The following is a 22,011-nucleotide window of genomic DNA, read 5'->3' as shown; positions in this document are numbered from 1 at the left end:
ATTCCACCTCTGACCTAATCATCATTTAAGAATAACGAGTAGGTGAATGAAGAAAACTGGAAATATGTACAATGATCCATATGTAGATGATTCCGATAATGATCCAGATCCATTCTCAATTGATGAATACAGTGAATTGAAAGGAAAAAGTAAACAAACAACAACAACCCTTCACGTCTCTTACAAAACATCTCAGCAAACAAATAGGGGTGCACACATTCGCATACATTGACGTACGCCCGTGCACAAACATTTTCAACGGTATAATTTCAAGGGAAAAATTGTTCCGGGGCGGATATCGATCCCGGGACCTCTGGTTGAACGTACCAGCGCTCTGGCGTTCGTCAGCCCACGCGAGTTGTGTGGATATAAAGGGAAAAGTTGAGACGGTGTCGGGTGGAGTTCCCGGATAGCTCAGTTGGTAAGAGCGCTAGTACGTTCAAGCAGAGGTCCCGGGATCGATACCCGGCCCCGGAACAATTTTTCCCTTGAAATTATTCAAATCTGCTTTACAGGGAGCTTCACCTGAAAGACTAGATTTGTATTTTCAACGGTAACTTCGAAACGACGCGTCAAAAGACAACGTAAGCTCTGTAAAGACTGGTTCACAATAAATCGGAAACGGAAACGACAACGAAAACGAGAACGGAAATATTGTTAAAATAAATGTATTTAAATGTGAGCATTGTGAATGCTCGTATTTAAATGTATTTATTTTAACATTATTTCCGTTCCCGTTCTCGTTATCGTTTCCATTCTCGGTTTATTGTGAACCAGCTTTAAGAGCCATACCCTGTAGATCTCAGGACAACCACTGCAGGTGATGCCTCAGTGAGATAGAAACCCTTGAACATTGCGTATACATAAGCACCATGCAATTAGAACTAAATTGGCCGATATTCTTAGAAAACTAAAATACACCGTCTATGAAGAAGTCCACGGAACTGCCGACAATGGCACTAACAGACTCATTGACATAACTGCCATTAGCGAGTCTCTGTCTGAGGGTATGATAATCGACCCCACCATCAGGTTTAAAACATAAAAAGGACAGCCTGAAGACGTACACGAGGAGAAACGAGCAATCTACTTTCCAACCATCCCGTATTATAAAGACAAATAGGCCTACCAACTTCACGATATCAGTGTCACGGGATTGATGTTTGGAGCAAGAGGAACGATATCTAACTTCTCTTCTCAATTGAAGAGTCCACTGCAAGAATGATGGATGTCATTTGGAATACATTTTGCAGGAGAAGCAATTGAAAGTTTGAAATGCTTAGCGCTCAAAACTTAACTGTGATTTTCCGAACATTACTGGACAATGATTATCAGTGTTAATGCCATATAACTATGTGTACATTGTACATGTCTTAAGCATTGACAGTCTTGGTTCATTTTCGACAAGAAAGTGACATCCATCATTCTTGCAGTGGACTCTTCAATTCTGTAAGACCCTAGGACTGCACAAATCGTTTCTAAATGAACTGGCCCTCCTCATACTTAGAGAATCAGTCCAACTCTTACGGAACCACCTAGATGGACTCTAATTCAGTGTACTGAAATAAACTCACACACCATTATCATTTTTCTTTTTCTTATTAACTTTCATTGCTTCTTTACTTATTTGTAACTTTTTAATTCTGTAAACTGCCATTGTGTGTTTGTATACTTGTTTACCATTTTTCTTACTCTGTTATCTTTAATTATCTATTTGTTCTTGTTTTGATTTGTATCTTTTGTCTAATGGCAGCCTCTAATTTGAGGAAACTCTGGTAAATAAATAATAGTACATTATGCAACGAGCCTATAATGGTAGTAATTAAGACGCGAGTATGTTTGTTTATGAATCGAGCGCAATTTCATAATTTTCATACGAGCGTCTTAATTACCATTATAGGCAAGTTTCATAAGACTTTTTATGCTCGACCATATTTATAACTTGAAATTATTCATAAGTATTCATGTTATGGTTATGTAAGTGAGGAGCGGATGTGACCTAAATTGTGAGATGTACGCAGACGCGAAAGTATTGATTTTTTCCGAGGAACAATAATGTCATTGACCTTGATATAATCTAGAGAATAACATGAACATTAATTTTGATATAACCTGGAAATTGATTTAGAATTGAAAAACGAGATGATAAATTGAATTTATTTCAATATTATTTACAATTAACGCTAATTATTATAGTAACAGAACATAACCTTCTGCGACAGTATTGGATTTCCAGCCTCCGTGACGTTTCCCAAGTTGTCTTTCGATCGCATATCCGAGAATAATCGAAAACCTGAACTTTAATGAATAGGTGGACTTTAATGACATGCATTAAAGGACTGCTACCAGGTGCATAATTACTACATTTCGGCATGGTCGAGCGTAAAATAACAAAATGGGTTCCTTATTTTCAGATCTATCACCCCCCCCCAGAGTTTGTCGCAGAGGTTTTGAATCACCCTGTATACAACAAAATTCTTGTTGGAACGTTGAATAGATGTTTCGCAAATAATGTTACTTTTGCTTGCATTTCAGAATGTTACACGCATTTTTAGTACAAATTCGGACCCTACTAATAAATACAGAAACAACGTGAATTACATGTAATTGATATGGTTTTACTTATAACCTAACTATCGAATTAAGAATGGCGAGTTGGCTGGTTTGTCGGTCGATGGCGTACTCTCGCTCGGTATCATTAGGGATTCGGGGAAGTTTGTTAGTTTAACAAGTCCGTTGTGAGTGTGCTGGTAATCAGACTGGGATCGCAGCCACACTACACCAAACCATAAATTAATTAATACGTCAAAGCCAGGTTGAGAGGAGGAGAAATTTGATTCTATTGTTACACAAAGCCCTCGGACAGAAAGAAATTTGATTGAGAGTAGAGACTGCTCTAATGGAATGGTGGTTGTGTTTATTCGGCAGCTCGAAAGCCGGCGCAACTCAACCTGATAATTCATATGCTGTCATGAAATCGATTTAATTTGAGTCTGAGATGCTGCGCTTCGCTTTATGTAATATCAGGGTGTGAAATATGTACATATTTATGTAAGAAAAATGAGCTGAATGTGGACAAAAATTGGTAAAATCATGTAAATATTTAATATCAATATCTGGCAGGTATAGCATAGGTAAGATTCTCCAGTTGTGATTTCATAGAACACACTTGACACATTACTATTTTTCCATCTGTAGTGGAAGCTGCGTCCATCGCAATCCATGATTTTATTTTTGTCGTTAGGGTTGAAGACACAAGGGCAATTTTAGTTAGTTAAAATCAGTAGATAATCTCACTTGCACTTTATACTGTAAATACTAAAACTAGAGAATTGAGTGAAATGAATGGCACAACAATACTGCAAGCACTGTTTCGCTTTACTGGATTAGGAGAAAATAAGAGGAGATGTGGGACAAATGCATTTTAGCTGCTCCCTGTAAGAAACAAGTACCTACTAAAACCTCAAACTATAGGCATTTACAAACTGCTGTTTGAAAAGTGATATTCCTGTCTCATTCTGAAGGGTAGGATTATCCCAGTCGAGAACCATACTTTTTAATTGCTCGGAAAATCCCATTTCCGTATAGGTCTACTAAATGTAAAATAAAGAGGTCAAGCAATAACCTGAAAGTCTCATGTCAGACCTGACATGGATTTTCCCTGGAAGAATTAGGAAAAGGGTGGGCAAGGTTGCAAATTGCACGGGAACGACTTGTTAAGACGTGTGCAGAACAATTATAGTTTGAGACAAATCTTGTCGTCCTCATCCCACTCCACCGCATGAAGGCAACGCTAATTTCTGAGTGACTTTTACAATACAAGGTAGTTGTATGAGAAAGGTTGCCTTTTGTTCACTCATATTTACAGTGGGCGGTATGGGGTGAGTGCCTCTATTACCTCCTGGAACTAAGGACATTAAGTTTCGTCCCGAAATATATCCTTTCTTGGGTAGGTAAAAAGGCTTTTTAAATTTGTGTATTTCAAATTGTAAACTTCCCCAGCAGAAGCTTTTTTTTTTACCTTTCAGAGAAGTAAAAATGAATAAAACCCCTAAATATGTAGATTTATGTAATACCAAGCCATAATATGTAATGTGGGTAAATATGTAAAAATATGTAGTATCAAATTTTAATATATTAATGGTAATTACAAGAGTCGCTAAGGTTTGTTATTTATATACGGTTAGGTTGAAAGGAATATAATGTGTAATTACATAAACATCCGGTCCCTATTTATAAGGTATTTAAACTTCTGTGGTTATTAGCCCTTGGTGTGTAGTTACATTTATAAAACATATAAAACACACTACGTCATACTAATGTTTACCAATAAAACGGCACGAAAGGACGTCTTTCAACCAATCATAGCTGCACAGTTTTATCGCTTCCCTAGTATTTTCTTAATTTTATCGCTTCCTTAGCATTTGTTTATTTTTATCACTACCCTAGCATTTGTTTCTTTGTTTGCCAACATTTCAAACTGCAAATTCTTTACGGTACTATAAAACACGCTTTGCGATCGTAATTTGTTTCCCGCATAGTCGACTGAAAATGGCGGCTCCGTTCAAATATTTTAGTGAAGGTAACATTAGTGAAATACAATTTTAGTAAGTCAATTGATATATATTTTATTGTATTAGAGTACTTTATTTCTTTTAATCTTTATATACATTCTTCTAATCGTGTTATAATCAATTAGGCCTAAATCCCACTCGAGTTTTTATTTTCTCTAGATAAATCAAAATCTCTAGTAAGATTACAGTCGAAAAAATATACTGACATATCAAATGATATAAAACAGTTTAGCGACATATCCGACATTTACAAAATTGTTTTTTTTTCTGCACATTCAAAATTAAGGTTTTTGTCTCCAATAAGACAGTGCACTCTATGCGGATGACGTGAATATGTTAGGAGAAAATCCACAAACGATTAGGGAAAACACGGGAATTTTACTTGAAGCAAGTAAAGAGATAGGTTTGGAAGTAAATCCCGAAAAGACAAAGTATATGATTATGTCTCGTGACGAGAATATTGTACGAAATGGAAATATAAAAATTGGAAATTTATCTTTTGAAGAGGTGGAAAAATTCAAATACCTGGGAGCAACAGTAACAAATATAAATGACACTCAGGAGGAAATTAAACACAGAATAAATATGGGAAATCCCTGTTATTATTCGGTTGAGAAGCTTTTATCATCCAGTCTGTTGTCAAAAAATGTTATATTACCGGTTGTTCTTTATGGTTGTGAAACTTGGACTCTCACTTTGAGAGAGGGTGATTGAGAATAAGGTGCTTAGGAAAATATTTGGGGCTAAGAGGGATGAAGTTACAGGAGAATAGAGAAAGTTACACAACACAGAACTGCACGCATTGTATTCTTCACTCGACATAATTAGGAACATTAAATCCAGACGTTTGAGATGGGCAGGGCATGTAGCACGTATGGGCGAATCCAGAAATGCATATAGAGTGTTAGTTGGGAGGCTGGAGGGAAAAAGACCTTTAGGGAGGCCGAGACGTAGATGGGAAGATAATATTAAGATGGATTTGAGGGAGGTGGGATATAATGATAGAGACTGGATTAATCTTGCTCAGGATAGGGACCAATGGCAGGCTTATGTGAGGGCGGCAATGAACCTCCGGGTTCCTTAAAAGCCAGTAAATAAGTAAGTAAGTTGGTTGTCACAGATTTCATTTACATCGTTCAGGATCTGGATCTGCGTCCGTCATCTTGGAAAGTCGATGAACTAGTCATTTGTATAACGTCTCGTCCTTTGATTGATATATAAAAGTATGCAGTAGTCGTGTTCGACATTCCACAAGGCCTTTGTTGAATGTCATTAATTCACGTAATGGTATTCGAGGCACGCACGCTCCTGTGTGAAGTACGGAGGCCTCCTGCATTAAGCCCTTACTGGTGCTTGAGTCCTGTACATGAGTTGCAATCCCATACAACATGTACACTAATATAGCCAATTCAGTGTCATGTTAACATCGTCCTTAGCGTCCATTTCACTCTATGACGTAATATCTGCCAGAATATCTGCCAGATATTTGTTTCATGTTGCGGTATGATACGATGCTTTGTACATTGTAAAAGTGAATTATTTGTGCTTGTTATTGAAGGCTTGATCTGCTATTTAAGTTAAGTTAAAAATATTGGGTGTAGGACGTAGTTAAAGTAAATTACTTATAAATTTTCAGATAGATTATGGCCAATAGCCGATAAGTATAATGAATTTAGGTCTCTATTTTTAGGCTCTTTTACGTAGATATTATTTTAATGTACCGAAGTTACATATGATATTTCCATGTAGATATTCTGCATCATCATACGATGAAAGAGTAATGGAACGGAGAAAAATTCTCTCCGGCGCCGGGATTTGAACCCGGGTTTTCAGCTCTACGTGCTGATGCTTTATCCACTAAGCCACACCGGATACCACCCCGGTGTCGGACAGAATTGTCTCTGATTAAGTTCCAAATCTTGGGGTTCCCTCTAGTGGCCGCCCTCTGCACTACGTCATAGACGTCTATGAACGTAGGATTGAAGTCCTCACATGTGCTGAGGTGCACTCGTTATGAGTGACTAGTTGGCCGGGATCCGACGGAATAAGCGCCGTCTTAAATCAGAGACAATTCTGTCCGACGCCGGTGTGGTATCCGGTGTGGCTTAGTGGATAAAGCATCAGCACGTAGAGCTGAAAACCCGGGTTCAAATCCCGGCGCCGGAGAGGATTTTTCTCATTCCATTACTCTTTCATCGTATGATGACGCAGAATATCTGCATGGAAATATCATATGTACTTCGGTACATTAAAATAATCCTATATGATATGCGTAAATCACTTCGTGATTTAAGACGGCGCTTATTCCGTCGGATCCCGGCCAACTAGTCACTCATAACGAGTGCATCTCAACACATGTGTGGACTTAGGTCCTAGGTTCATAGACATCTATGACGTAGTGCAGAGGGCGGCCACTAGAGGGAACCCAGGAGTTGGAACTTAAACAGAGACAATTCTGTCCGACGCCGGGGTGGTATCCGGTGTGGCTTAGTGGATAAAGCATCAGCACGTAGAGCTCAAACCCGGGTTCAAGTCCCGGCGCCGGAGAGAATTTTTCTCCGTTCCATTACTCTCTCATCGTATGATGACGCAGAATATCTACATGGAAATATCATATGTACTTCGGTACATTAAAATAATCCTATATGATATGCGTAAATCACTTCGTGATTTAAGACGGCGCTTATTCCGTCGGATCTCGGCCAACTAGTCACTCATAACGAGTGCATCTCAGCACGTGTGTGGACTTCGGTCCTACGTTCATAGACATCTATGACGTAGTGCAGAGGGCGGCCACTAGAGGGAACCCAGGAGTTGGAACTTAATCAGAGACAATTCTGTCCGACGCCGGGGTGGTATCCGGTGTGGCTTAGTGGATAAAGCATCAGCACGTAGAGCTGAAAACCCGGGTTCAAATCCCGGCGCCGGAGAGAATTTTTCTCCGTTCCATTACTCTTCCATCGTATCTTTTACGTAGGTTGAAATTAGAGTTGAACAACGATCGAGAAAGCAAAACTAACAGCGCCCGCGAAGCCGAAAACCCGCACGACAATGTTCTATATGTCGTGTCGTTAAGGTTGTTATTGTTTATTGACATTTCTGGCCTTGAGCCAGAGGCCGTTTTAGGGTCTTATACGCGCAGGGTGCCCTCTCCAGCCATTGTACATAAATAATAATAAAAATATATTTACATATATGACACTACATCTAGCATAAGTGCCAGTAGGTGTGTGAGTGCAGTGACTGATTCCTTTTATTTTGGTGTAGGCCTAACTTGTTAATTTGTGATGCTTAAGGAATGGTGAACGGGACAAGAGTTCGGGGTAAAAGATATCAGCTGATAGACAACGTTAAGGTATTATATGGGGAGATTAAGAGGAAAGCACGAAACTGGGAAGAATGGGAAATGCTGGGTTTGCAGTTAAGGGAAGACTCCACTGAAAATCATGAAAAATTTTTCCAAATTTTTTTAGCTGTTTCACTTATGCAGAATTTATATTTTCATACCCCAAATGGATTCAGCTCAATTCTGATTGCAAATACTCGTACGTTTACAGTTTTTAAATTAAGGCTGGAAGGGGGCGTTGAATTTAAAGAGCTGTCAAAATTGTTTTTCATTGAAGAGTTCTTTTTTAAAATTTCTGATTATAAATCTAGCAACTTTCTGTTGGCTCCCTGAAGTTACTAGATGAATGTAGCGGAGGAGAATATTAATTTACACAAATATTCATTTTATTTTTTATTTATTGTTCTGTGTTCATTTTTGTTGATTCAACACCAACTTTCTTATGCCAAATATTAATCAATCTGGATTAAATTTTTACTGCAAATATTTATGAGGTAGCTGCATGTTTCTATGCATTTATTTTGTGAGAAATGCTGCTAGTTTATTTTATTAATATTTTTCTCACAAAATAAATGCATAGAAACATGCAGCTACCTCATAAATACTTGCAGTAAAAATTTAATCCAGATTGATTAATATTTGTCATAAGAAAGTTGGTGTTGAATCAACAAAAATGAAGACAGAAAAATAGATTTGAAAATAAAATTAATATTTATGTAAATTAATATTCTCCTCCGCTACATTCATCTAGTAATTTCAGGGAGCCAACAAAAAGTTGCTAGATTTGTAATCAGAAATTTTAAAAAAGAATCCTTCGATGAAAAACAATTTTGACAGCTCTTTAAATTCCACGCCCTTTCCAGCCTTAATTTCAAAAGTGTAAACATACGAGTATTTGTAATCAGAATTGAGCTGAATCCATTTGGGGTATGAAAATATAAATTATGAATAAGTGAAATAGCTAAAAAAAATTGGAAAAATTTTCATGATTTTCAGTGGAGTCTTCCCTTAAAGACCTGTTCTTGGGAAGAACACTGTGCATGCATGCATACATACATACACACATGCATGCATACATACATACATACATACATACATACATACATACATACGTACGTACGTACGTACGTACATATTTCTTTAAGATTTTTAAGTTTCCCCTCCTGGTGGCAGAAGCGTCTAATGGTTATGGAGACTTTCATGGTATAGAGTTTTTTATTGATCTGCCTCTCTGTTGCTGTCGTGTGTCCTCTCAGACAGTATTCAAATTTCCAACACGTGTTTGCGGTTTTGTTTGTGTGTTTTAGTTTGGTGGTTGGGGCTGGTGGTAGTTGTAGAGGAGCTTCTCCAGTGTTCTGTTGTTTGTGTTCGGTGGATTTGCGAAGATGTTTTGTGTACCTATATACGCGATTTACTGACGAATGTGTGTATTTCCTGTTTATGTTGTTTAGATGTGTGAAGAGTGGCTTCGTTTCTGTCGTAGTGTAAACTGTGTTGTTTCTGGTGCGTCTGCGCAGGTGGAAGATTTGGCGGAGAATTCTTGTTTCGCGGGCTTCGAATTTTGATTGGGTCGTTTGAGGGGCTTGTGTGAGGAAAATGGAGGGATGTATGCATAGGGATCTAACCAATGCTTTGTATAGGTGGAGGAGTGTTTCGGTTATACAGCCAGGTCGATTGATGCCACTTACTGTCATTGCAAGTTATCTTGAACCTTACATCCCCTAAGTCTGTCTTTGGAACTGCTCGGTACGACGTGTACTCATCAACGTAACGGCACGGCAAGGATGCCCCTCCCTCGGGTAACGTGACTCTTTTCAAAAAACGTTGGTTCTTTTACCTTACGGCTCTCTACTGTAAAAGAACTTGGTTCAATACAGACATCATCTCCTCTCGATACTCCGGTTTTGAGAGGAGAACATAGTTTCGTAGCAAGCTTTAATTAACCTGTAATGAGTAAGTATTTAAATATAATCGTGTGTACAGTCTCTCTCATCCGGGCTGGGGACCGGCAATGGAGGAGTTACTACAGCTACTTCTGTACATTATATAGGCCTGCATGAATTACACCTTCAGCTGATATGTACATATTCTTATAACAATATTTTACAGGCTTATTATTTGAATTTACATTAATTTACAATTATACACAATCCATATCCCTATCATTGCTGCCATCATCGCTTGTTCCAAAATTAATTATTTCGCCAATGGCATCATCCATTCGGAATTATCTTCTTAATCGTAGGTACTACTTTCTGAACACGATAGAATTCTACGATTGTATCCCGAATAACATGTTGATCGAAGTCGTCCACTTCAACTTTACACAAGTCTAATTCTGGAATGAAATACTATGTTTAGTAGAACTATAAGAAAATAATAACTTGCAACAGTAATTCATTATGTCGCTCTCAATACACACACTATTGTACATAACTATTATAGCAATAATTTCTCAACATTACACACCTATTCCTTCCCGGAGTAGTGTGAGATTCATTCGGTTGTAATTCAATATTATTTTTAATTCTCTTCACGGAACTAATACTTTTGCCAGAGTATTTAGCCGCTCTCTTATATTCCTTAGCAAGAGGTTCCAGCAAATATTTGTTTAATTTTTCCTCCTTGCAACACTTATATTATATTTGCGATAATTTCTCTTTCTCGGCTATGGATAACAGCGTTACTTTTTCTCCGCGGTGGTGTGATTTCACCATAATTACTACCCTGTGGTTGCTGCTCCATGGTAACACTACTGGTACGCAGTGAAGGAAGTAGTTCTATGTTTCTTGACAAGAGATTATGATGCGGAGCATGCGCAAACAACTCAGTTGGCTCCACCCGCGTTACGCGCTTCCTTCCCTCTGCCTCTCTGTCCCCGCTCAGAAGTTTCAAGATAACTTGCAATAACAGTAGGTAGCTTATTGCTCTGGTGGCTGCATTATATTTCCTCCAGGTTTCTTTAGCTACTTCGGTCCAGGAGAGTTTGGAGGTGAGGGTATTCCTAGATATGGGTAAACACTGCTCGTGAGTGTTTCAAGAGAGTTGATCACTCCCGAAGCCCCGAACGTCAAGCAGCCTTAAATCGCCACAGTTGTTTATACCAGACTGAACTTTTATCTACTTTGGCAACTGTTATGTATAAACAATCAAGTAGCCTATTTGAAACATCATCTCTACCTTTCAGTGTATACTAATCCGTTCCCCAGTCTTTATTTAATTATTAGACCCTTATTAAGAGCTAGGAATTTTATTTTCGTATGTTTGAGATCAAGTGTACAATCTTAAGTAGAAAAAGTATTAAATTTTTATAAACGCGAGAAGTTTTTTCCAGACTTTTAATGTAAAATTATTTACAGTGGCTAGTTCCTTTTTTTGGTACGAAATGAAATTCAACGCTGAAAGTAACACATTTTAGCCACCACTGTGTTTTAAAACGGTTCCAAGAATTCACTTCTTGTTAACGCTGTTTTACCGAATTGTTTTTTATTTTTACATCTGCATTTACAACTTCCAACTTATTTCAAGTGTCACTTCTGAAATATATCAACCTCACCTCTCCCTCTCATACACAGCAATTACATACATGATATCTCTGGTTGGCGTTAAACTAACATTTAGCAAACGTTATTGTAGGTTACGTACGTTAACCATCGATCATTTAAGCATGTGACCCATCTTCACTATGTTCATTGTTATTAGGAAATGGATGAGGCATAATTTACACAGGTAATTAATAATAACTGCAGGGATAGTTTATAAAACGGGTGTTATCATTATTCGTATTACCGGTAGTTATTGTGACAAGAGACCATTGTGCTTTTAAACCCCGACAAGGGACGTATCTCTGCGAACAAAACATTAATCACAGCAGAATGTTTTTGTTGTTCGGATGTATCACGGAATTTAATTGTCGAAAATATAGAAGGCACTGAACTTAAATAGAACTGAATTGTCATAAAATATATACATCGTAAAATGTTTTGAAATTTGGTTTAAGCAAGCAGTCGAGTGTTGTTCATTTGTGCAAGTCAGTGGAAGTAAGCGTAGCATAGACATTGACCTGAGTAAAAAGTGAAAGAAACCGGAGTGAAATGGAGGATATTGAAATGAAACATGATTTAGTAGCATTGAAGGAGATGAGGAAGAAGATGGAAGAAATCCAACACGAAAATGAAGATTTGAAAAGCAAATGGGATCACTTAGAGAAGGAAAAGAGGAGAAAGAACTTGATATATTTTGGAGAAGAAGAAAATAGAAAGAAACATAGTGGTGAAACACAGTAGCGTAGCATGAAATTTTGAGCAGGGGAAGCTAACTCAAGTTGTTCTTCATGCAATATGAGAAAACGTATTACAAAAATACAGTCTTAAAATAAATAGTAGTCAATTTCAAGTCAGCAGTCGAAGATTGGTTGGAACATCGTAAGTAACACCAATAAGGCATGACCTCAAATGATACGTAGTAAAATATGATTTCACGGTTTACATAAATCTCTTAACAAATAGACACGTATACGTATAACATTAGCTCACTCCCTGTCATACTTAGAAAAATCACAATATTAGTATCATTACGTAAGTATGTATCTGTCTTTTGGTTGTGTCCTTCATTGACAGCAAGGGAGTCGGTCATTTGTTTTTTAAATCACACTTTTGTTCGTAAGTCAGTCTTGATAATACAATTGTCCTAAAAATTCAAGTAAACTGGTGTCAGGAACGGTTATTTCTCACATTATTTATTATATCAGCCACAATGCACACTAACACTTCAACTGAACACAACTGACGAAAAGAGATAACTCGGAAACTACTTATTTTAAATGTTAAAGCTAGCTTCTTGCGAGCCTTGCGACTAGGGTAGTTTAGTTACAAAGGGATGGAAAATCTGCGGGGTGGATTACACAAAAGAAACCAGTCTGCTTGGAAGCTGGTGTTTGCAGGCTTCTTGTTTACTGCTGCATCACATATCATCCTGAGCTGCCGCATCACATTATTTAACACGTAAATATAAATTATATTAAAATTAATAAATAATTTTCTCCATAAACTGCAGGTTTATTATGAGATTATTATTAACTGGGGAAGCTAAGCTTTTTAGCTTACATTGACGCTACGCCACTGGTGAAACATAAGACAAGATAATAGGAGTGTACTGGGAGTGTTTTAGATTGGATTTGAGCGACCGACAATTTGTGGGAGTATTTAGAATAGGGAGAACAAATCTAAACCGTAATCTAGATCAAGTTTAGGCTTATACAGGGACATCATTTTATTTTTACTCCAATTTTTATTGTACCTGAGTTTTTGAATGTAGTTCACTCCCACCTCCTCTACTAGTAAACTTCCAACCGTTCTCCACACAGAACCGAGGCCGCATATGCAGTATTGAGTTAGTGAGTATAGTACGTTGTAGAAATATGTTTGCGTTTTCCAGCGACGAACGATCTTTCAATATTGAATCATATTTTCGCACAGATACTGCCGTCCGTTGTGCTACGTCACATCCCGGTTTCCCCCACCTGCATTTGTTCGCCCCTCTGTAAAGTCTAGTAGCTGGGCTGTCTTAGCTCTTTTCTGAAAACATTAATTTCTATTAGGAATTGGACGTCTGCGTAATATTATACAGCTGTTTAAAATAACTTAAATAAAAGGGCCTCGTTAAGTAATTAACTGTCACGTGATCCCCCCCCCCTTTCTACGACCCTGCGACAAAACCACTTGAACGGACAGTAGATGGAATTTCTGAGTAATTTTATCTTTTCGGATAGGGCAGAAGTGAAGATTAAATTTACAGTACGTAAGGTACTCTTTTATAGAGTAGGTATAGAATTATTTCAACATGAGTTACTCGTACGAAGGACGAAACTGGTAATTGGGATTAGGTACAATAGGTGCGATATTATGCAAAAAAGAACTGAAGCCTCAATCGAAATGAACGGCCGCCATTTTCAAAAATGTGTTTAAATATCCATATTATGATTTTTTTTTTCAATTTAACTTAATTCTCTATATTGTAGGCTAATGTGCTGTAACAGTACAATATACACTACATAATTAATACTTCCGAATGGATAGCTCAATTCGTGAGTAAAAACACTCATTGTTAATACAGTACTGTATTTTGACTAAACAAAAACCTAATGAAAATTATCAAACTCAAAATTGAGATATTTCCTAGTTTACGTAAATGGATGAACTACTTTTCTTCCCTCCTATACCTAGTAAAGTGATTTGTATTTTACGCCAGTATCATCGAATTCCAGTCTTGGAAGGGGGAGCAAGCGGTGTTTCCGTTTCTAGACCTTTAATCCAAAGATATAGCCAGGTTAATATTAAAAATGTTAGTAAAAATAAAATGATTTCCCTGTACTAGGTAAATCCAAGGGCATGATAATGAAGGATAAGGTCGTGAGAAACAGAAGGTTGCTAGGGAACACTTCCATCAGAATGGACAATAACTGCAGTTATGAAGTAAGGAGCAAAAGACGGGTTTTGGTCCCTTTCCTGAAAGAAGTTAGGAAAAGAGGTCGGTTTGCAAAACTGTGTAGAGGGAAATTAAAGATTAGCGCATCAGCGCTATTTAGCAACCACTGCCAGTTTGATGCTCTTTAACAGATGAGAAACGAATGCATCGAATGGGCGCTGATCAAGAAAACAACTGAATGCTTTGCCGGTTTGTTGTTTTTGTAGAAGTAAAACAGACGGATTCCTTCTATATAGACTACAGAATAAAATAAAAGAAATCAACCACTAAAAACGTTAGGGGCATATTTTTCTGACAATAATAGAGCCGTTTAACTAAAACATTGTAGAGGGCTGTATGAATGTTATAGAAAATAAGAAGATGGATGGTATTTGGGTGATGAATATAAAAAAAAATTGGTTCCGGTCTCGGAAATCATGACGTAATTCACCTATGATGTCAGATATTGCTTGCGGATATTTACAGAATATTTCTTCACATTTTTTAAATTTCTTCATAAGAAGAACTTATTAGGTCGTTTTAGAACAACATATCTACTTTAACTATTTCCTATTATAAATTATTTTAACTGCACTCTAAACAAGATACACTTAATCAATGATAAGTCACTAATTAGCAAATATCTCTTAATCAAATCTGATGGAAGATTTGATTCCCTATCAAATACTGATTCTTTCTGCAAATGAAGATTACTTTGTGTTTCACTAGTATAACTTGTGTAAATTTACTTACATTGTGAAATTATTTAATTTAGATGGGAATTAAATAATGTTGATAACTGCCAATCTGTAGCCTATCTATAATTGATCTTCTTTCTTATTATTACTATTAAATATGAGAAAAATTCGTACCGGCACCGGGAATCGAACCCAGGACCTCTCAGCTCTGTGCGCTGAGCGCTCTTACCAACTGAGCCATGCCGGGACACGATCCACGGCGCCGGCCGAACCCCTCTCGTAATACTATTTTACGGCCTTACTACCTGCACTTGAGACGATACACGTCGTATGTATGCAGGAGCGCATATTTTTAATATGACTTTGTGGCCATATGCAACATCAGTTTTATGACAACTGCTAACGGTTAATACATCAAATATTCATATGTATGAGGTCTCGCCAACCTCATTAAATATTACACGACTAATATGAATTAGTCTATTGTATTATTAGGGCCTACTATTAAATACGAGAAAAAATCGTACCGGCACCGGGAATCGAACCCAGGACCTCTCAGCTCTGCGCGCTGAGCGCTCTTACCAACGGCCGGCGCCGTGGATCGTGTCCCAGCATGGCTCAGTTGGTAAGAGCGCTCAGCGCGCAGAGCTGAGAGGTCCTGGGTTCGATTCCCGGTGCCGGTACGAATTTTTCTCGTATTTAATAGTAGGCCCTAATAATACAATAGACTAATTCATATTGGTCGTGTAATATTCAGTGAGGTGGGCGAGACCTCATACATATGAATATTTGATGTATTAAACTTCTTATGTTTGTCTGTTTATCTTCACTTGTATTTATTTCTGGTATTGACTTATTACTCAGTAATGAATTTCAATTAATATTTTTGTCCTGTAATACTAAAAAGAGGATATATATTAGATGAGCTCTAAAATAAACTTTCTACTTCTTCTGTGAGTTCTTTCGTAGTTAACATTGAGCCTGTGTAGGATTTGGTTTACTAAAAACCACAGCCGATGGGTAGCGAATGAACGTATCTTGTCGAATGTCATATATTTCAATACTGACAAAGAGCTTATTTTCATTTCATCAGAATTCGTAATCTCTGACATTTGTCAAGTTAGTATTAAAATTTCTAGATGGTATTATGGCCCATCAGCTTAATTGACAGTTGTCAAAGCAGTAATGAAATGTTACAGTGCACTGTTAGCCGTCTTGTGAATGTAGTTTAATGGAGACGTTTGTCATCCGAACCTATTGTACGAATTTCCTAGAATTCTTTAATAAAATGTGACGTAATTTTAGTATAGGAGCTGATTTCTTTGTTCCCACTGGTTGTAGATGTGAACAACCAAAGGTTTCCTGGAATCGTGGTACTGTGGTAGAGTTGAATTTTATTTTTTTAAGGAATAATCGAACTTGTAGGTCGGAATCTGTTGAAATACTGATGAAATGATTGTAGGCGAAGATGATAAATGAAAAAAACATTATTGTATTGGTTTCATTTTGGAGATGCCGATAAGCTCACTGTATTATAATATCAATTTTTGTTTTCCAGCTGTGCTTATCTTAATATTTGGATTTATATGAACGTTTTCGACACTCGGTGTGTGTCATCTTCAGATATGGGGTCTATGTCATTGTGTGTTGTGAAGACCTAGCTTCTTAATTATGTTGTGGGTTGTTCACTTGTGTATGACCTTTCATGATTTCTTAATTTAGCTAAAATTACTATAAGCAGTGTGTGGTTGGTTGTTATGATTCTGTTAAATTCTATCTTTTGAAAACCCATATAGGACAATAGAAAATTATGTTAAAAACATTATGACATATAAATATAAACAAGTAAAATATATACACTATAAAACACTGTAAAACATTGTATACACTATATCACTTTTTTCACATATATGGTTGGCTGTGTTGGCCTGTTATATCGTTATATACCCAACAGAAAATATCTTGTATTATATACGTCTAAGTACTCAATAACAGCATCCACGATTCACAGTAGTCAACTTGAACAACATCAAAAACTCCAACATACAATACTATGGAAAATCAGTGAAAGTGCGTCAAAAAGACAGTTTTTACCAAGAACAGTAAAAACAACCCAATTTTAACGATATAACAGGCCAACACAGCCAACCATATATGTGAAAAAAGTGATATAGTGTATACAGTGTTTTACAGTGTTTTTATAGTGTATATATTTTACTTGTTTATATTTATATGTCATAATGTTTTTAACATAATTTTCTATTGTCCTATATGGGTTTTCAAAAGACAGAATTTAACAGAATCATAACAACCAACCACACACTGCTTATAGTAATTTTAGCTAAATTAAGAAATCATGAAAGGTCATACACAAGTGAACAACCCACAACATAATTAAGAAGCTAGGTCTTCACAACACACAATGACATAGACCCCATATCTGAAGATGACACACACCGTGTGTCGAAAACGTTCATTTAAATCCAAATATTAAGATAAGCACAGATGGAAAACAAAAATTGATATTATTATTATTATTATTATTATTATTATTATTATTATTATTATTATTATTGTATTGATCACACGGATATAGGGTAAAGTTAGATAATATTGTGATACTAATAATATTATGGTAGTTCTTTTTGACAATTGAAGGGTACACTGGAAAAACGATCAATGTCCATAAAAATCGAAATTGAGTTAATAATGCTATCTTATAGTGGAAAAGAAGTACTATCATGTGGTCTAGCTAGTAATAAGAAATAATCGTTCTTGACATTCCACTACGTCAATTTCTATTAAATACACACGTAACAAAGTATTAAGTGCTTAAACTTTAACATTCGTTTTTCTCGAAACTTTCTAAAATGGACCTTGGTCGTTATTCCCGTGTACCCTTCAATTTTTTACAATTTTACTGAGCGAGAGGAAGATCGGTTTTTTGCGTCAACGTTTTAAGGGAATGTTCGTGGAAAAGTTTCTGCACAAAATCGGTCCTTCTCTCGCTCATTAAAATTGTAATAAATTCTCAAAAAGTACTATCATAATATTATTATTAGTATCACAATATTACCAACCTTTACCGTATATAGTAATGTTAAATGTTACATAAAAATATCGAATTTATGCGTGTATTTGTTCAAAAGATTAAAAAATTGTTTCCAAACCCAATAATCATCTTTATATCATCCGTTGAACTTAACAAAAGAACATCAATATTGGATAAAACTGAGTCTCTGGGCCAGAACACTTGACAAGCGGAATAATTTTGTTGTGTCTATCTACTCGTTTTTGGCTTACACGGTAACATCTGAGACTCGCATTCCGGGTTCAAACCCAGTGCCGATCAATCTAATTGGAATTTTTCATGGTTTCTCTCAGTCACAAGGCATATGCCGGATTGGAAATTTACATGCCATGATTCATCACCGCCTCAATCACCAATATCATAAATATTAATCAAAATTTGTAATCAGTTACATGAATGAAAGTCATTTACAAGACACAATAGAAACAGAAACTCAACAATATGGCCACAGATATTAAAGCATGTATAAATAAACTTTAAAAAAAATTGTATGACAGCGCTACTCCTTACATCGCGTTATCCATCATACCTTGTAATACTTACTTACTTACAAATGGCTTTTAAGGAACCCGCAGGTTCATTGCCGCCCTCACATAAGCCCGCCATCGGTCCCTATCCTGTGCAAGATTAATCCAGTCTCTATCATAATATAGCACCTCTCTCAAATCCATTTTAATATTATCCTCCCATCTACATCTCGGCCTCCCCAAAGGCCTTTTTCCCTCCAGCCTCCCAACTAACACGCTATATGCATTTCTGGATTTACCCATATGTTGAAAGAGTAATGGAACGGAGAAAAATTCTCTCCGGCCCCGGGATTTGAACCCGGGTTTTCAGCTCTACGTGCTGATGGTTTATCCACTAAGCCACACCGGATACAACCCCGGCGTCGGACAGAATCGTCTCTGATTGAGTTCCAACTCTTGGGTTCCCTCTAGTGGCCGCCCTCTGCACTACGTCATAGATGTCTATGAATAGAGGACCGAAGTTCACACATGTGCTGAGGTGTACTCGTAATGAGTGACTAGTTGGCCGGGATCCGACGGAATAAGCGCCGTCTTAAATCACTTCGTGATTTACGCATATCATACATTATTTCAATGCAAGATGAAAGAGTAATGGAACGGAGAAAAATTCTCTCCGTTCCATTACTCTTTCATCGTATGATGACGCAGAATATCTGCATGGAAATATCATATGTACTTCGGTACATTGAAATAATTTACCCATATGTGCTAAATTTGTCAAAATTACAAAAAACATCCAAAACTACCAATAAGTTATTTTCAAAATTTTTAAAACTTAAAAAATTAAAAAATGAAATTTTTGAAATTCGGAAAATTTTAAAAAGTTTTTGAAATTTTTTTCAAAATTGCAAAAAATTTTCGAAATTTCAAAAATTTTTTCAAAATTAAATTGCTCAAAATTTAATCAATTTTCAAACAAAAAATTCAAATTTCAAATGACATCAACCAACATTAGAATATATTACTATGTCAAGAGTACCTTACAGGAGAACAACAGACGAGAAGGGCAGAGAAGGCCTGACGGCCTTATCTCTACCAGGTTAAATAAATAAATAAATACTAAATAAATAATACTAAATAAGAAAGGTTCCATATTTTCTGACTGGAGATGATGAGAAGGGGAATTGTGAAGGATGTTGATGGAAGAAAGAGAAAAAGATGGGAGAATTACTAGAAAAACCTTCTGAACTTTCGTTTTGACTATCACAAATGTCATGTTCGCCGAAAGCGGGAATATTTTAAGTTGGTTATTTAACGATGATGTATCAACTACTAGGTTATTTTGCGTCGATGGGATTGGTGTTATCGAGATGAGGCTCAGGATTCGCTATAGATTACCAGACATTCTCTTTACGATTGAAAAAAAACTCGGACAAAACCCAACCAGGTAATCAGCCCGAGCGGGAATCGAACCCACATCCGAGCGCAGCTCCGGATCAGAAGACAAACGCCTCTTGCCAGTGGCTAAATCTTGGTATCTTTTGTTAATAAGTTGTATTCTTTCAATCCAGAAGCTAATAGTTTCGCGTATTGCTTGGAAAAACATAAATCTATAACAGGATGTTTATACGAACGACATTTCCTACTTATTGTAACACTACTACAGAATAACAAGTAACGTCTCCGACAGCACCACAATCAGAAATAATAGCTAAAATAATTATAGCGGCCGTATTTCCTTTCCCACAGTGTCAGTTATCGCCGGATGTAATGTGTACCTTCTGTGCAGCCGCATAATAGGGTAATAAAACAATAAACCATTCTGAAGGGTAGCGCTTATCAAATGCACAAAAGTAAAAGTACAGGAATGCTATATACAGGATGTTTCCGGGCTGGTGTTACAAACTTTCAGGGAACATGGGGACGGGCACATGTAGGCTATCAATTTGAGATCAGGAACCCTGGTCCGGAAATGACTGAGTTGAAAGTTATAAGCAAAAATAGTTGTGTGGAAATGAAATAAATTTATTCCTCTGTAAACCTTATTCATGTGTATTTATCTGTACATCTTACACATACTGTATTCATCTGACGTTGTTTACGTTGTCTTACTTACTTACTTATTGGCTTTTAAGGAACCCAGAGGTTTATTTCCGCCCTCACATAAGCCCGCCATTGATCCCTATCCTGAGCAAGATTAATCCAGTCTCTACCATCATATCCCACCTCCCTTAAATCCATTTTAATATTATCTTCCCAACTACGTGTCGGCCTCCCCAAAGGTCTTTTTCCCGCCGGCCTCCCAACTAACACTCTATATGCATTTGTGGATTCGCCTATACGTGCTACATGCCCTGCCCATCTCAAGCGTCTGAATTTAATGTTCCTAATTATGTCAGGTGAAGAGTACAATGCGTGCAGTTCTGCGTTGTGTAACTTTCTCCATTCTCCTGTAACTTCATCCCTCTTAGCCCCAAATATTTTCCTAAGAACCTTATTGTCAAACACCCTTAATCTCTGTTCCTCTCTCAAAGTGAGAGTATAAGCTTCACAACCATATAGAACAACGGGTAATATAACTGTTTTATAAACTCTAACTTTCAGATTTTTTGACAGCAGACTAGATGACAAAAGCTTCTCAACCGAATAATAACAGTTTACGTTGTCTACCTACAGTATTCCTTTCAGTGCGCTTTCTGAAGGGTGGGGACAGGAAACTACACTAAAGCAATGCAGATAGCGTAATGTGTAACGGACATGGTCAGTCCTGATATGCACGTCTGTAGACAGCAGTGTATGTGTACAAGTTGCAGTGTCCAGTCGATCAGTCCTAGTGAAATGGAGGAGTACATGAGAGCGGAATAAGCAGACCTGATTTTCGAGTACTGATGAGCCAATGGGAACAGTAGACAAGTATCGGGACAAGTACCCACGTAGGAGACATCCGGCCCATACCATCTTTCCACGATTGTTCCAAAGGTTAAGGGAAGGAAGTCACGTGGTGTGAAATTACAATTTCATTTCCACACAACTATTTTTGATTATACCTTTCGACTCAGTCATTTTCGGACCAGGGTTCCTAATCTCAAAATTGATACATGTGCCCTTCGCCATCATCTCTGAACGTTTGTAACACCAACCCGGAAACAACCTGTATAATCCGAATTAGCTTACTTAATACCCCAAGGGTGAAACCTAACCAATTTCCCCCTAATACTACATATGATACTGCATTATGATGATTTTATAATTTTCAGGTTGATTTTTCTTTTGGCAACTTCGTTTCGAATTTTGGTACTGAGAAATACAACTGGTAGTGATTTCCTAACTGTGATATTGGTAGCACTGACAGCAGTTGTCGATAGTGCAA

General features: G+C 37.1%; 1 protein-coding gene and 1 non-coding gene across 3 annotated transcripts in view; both read right to left on the bottom strand.

Annotated features, from left to right (window-relative positions):
• The window catches only part of Dpp10 (Dipeptidyl peptidase 10), a 589,638-nt gene that overhangs the window by 114,537 nt on the left and 453,090 nt on the right, over positions 1–22,011 (bottom strand). The window lies entirely within an intron of this gene.
• TRNAC-ACA (transfer RNA cysteine (anticodon ACA)) lies at positions 15,255–15,330 on the bottom strand. Its single transcript has one exon. It is a non-coding gene; the product is annotated as a tRNA-Cys (tRNA).

This window comes from Periplaneta americana, chromosome 3 (genome assembly GCF_040183065.1).
Source record: "Periplaneta americana isolate PAMFEO1 chromosome 3, P.americana_PAMFEO1_priV1, whole genome shotgun sequence".
NCBI lineage: Eukaryota > Metazoa > Arthropoda > Insecta > Blattodea > Blattidae > Periplaneta > Periplaneta americana.
The sequence above is the reverse complement of the archived record's forward strand: the minus strand, read 5'-3'. Positions and strand labels throughout refer to the sequence as shown.